Raw genomic sequence first — 1,504 nt, 5'->3', positions numbered from 1 at the left:
CTTGTCACCATCAGCTCCAGCGAACTTTACCCCGAAAGCAGCTGACTCTAGAGTTGTAACACCCGGCCCGTTCATTGCACTCGATCTATCTTCTTCCAATCTAACCACTGAACAGACCTCTATGAAAGACGGAATTGGTTTCTGCCCTAGTATTCGACTACGAACTGTATCAAATTTGGGGTGCAGCCCGGCAAGAAAATCATACACACGCTCAACCTCTTCTATCTTGAAGTATTGAATTCCATCTTGTGGGTAATTCCAGATGATCTCCCGACATAGATCCATTTCTTGCCATAACAACGACATCTTGCTGAAATATGACGTTACATCCATGCTCCCTTGTTTGCATTCGTTAACCTATTTACGTAAAGTATACAGGCGAGATGTGTTCTGACGCCTCAAATATAACCATCGAACTGCATCGCAAATATCTCGGGCAGTGGCTGAATAGAGTAAAGGTTTCCCGATTTGTGGTTCCATGCTACTGATTAACATTGAGCGGAGCAAAGAATCCTCTGTCTTCTAGACACGCTCTTAAGGATCCCCAGGATTCGGTCATGGTATCTCTCCAATCAAATATCCAAACTTATGGCGTCCCTCAAGAACCATTTAAATTTTTTGGGACCAAGAGAAGTAATTTTGCCCATTCAACTTTTCTCCCGTGATCATTCCTGCAAAATTTCCAATAGTTCCAGATAAAATTTTAGTAGTAGAAAGAGTAGGAAACATTGATATCGGATTTTCTGAATACATCGGGAAGAATCATGGCCATTCAATTTGGCTTCAAGGGCGGCCATTTGTTGCTGGAGACTAACCAATTGTTGTTGGAGTTCCGCATGAGATTCAGATCTGGAATTTTTATGTCAAAAAACCATGGGATTTTCTTCAACGGAATCACCCATTCGAAACTGAGGCTGAACTAGATACACATGAGGAAGAAGCTGTCCACCATGGTACTGTGAAGAAGCTACTGCCGGAAGTCCACCGGTGGCAAAATTCGGTAACCCGTGACCGGCGCTACTCCCAGACGGCTGCGATGGTGGGTAACGGACAGAAGGCTCGGTGATCGGCTGCGAGGTTGAAGAAATCGCGCCGATCTAACCCGACCTGACAGCTGGAGCAAACCCACGACCGTCTGGTGCAGATCCGATTCTGTGCGACGCTGAGGGATCGATCTGCTGTAAATCGATCGTGTGCGCCGACTGGAGGACGTGCGAAGCTGAGACAGTCGCGTGTGAAGTCAAGGGTCCAATCGGTTGTGAACCACTCGCGTGCGCCGGTTGGAGAGCGTGCGAAGCGAAGAGACCTTCCTCGATGGTGTTCGGCTGGAACGGCTGAGTCTAGAAGCTAATCGGCGCGCCGGCTGGAGCAAGCCCACCACCTGCTGTTCGGCTCGCCGGCTGGATCTGTTCAGCTGAGCCACCTGGGATGATGGTTCGGAGATAGCGGTCAACTGCTGCTTGAATCATAGCCTCATTAGTCAACGTACCTTCACCTATCAAGT

The sequence above is a fragment of the Benincasa hispida genome, chromosome 6, assembly GCF_009727055.1.
Source record: "Benincasa hispida cultivar B227 chromosome 6, ASM972705v1, whole genome shotgun sequence".
In the NCBI taxonomy this organism is placed as follows: Eukaryota; Viridiplantae; Streptophyta; class Magnoliopsida; order Cucurbitales; family Cucurbitaceae; genus Benincasa; species Benincasa hispida.
Note: the sequence above shows the minus strand (reverse complement) of the source record.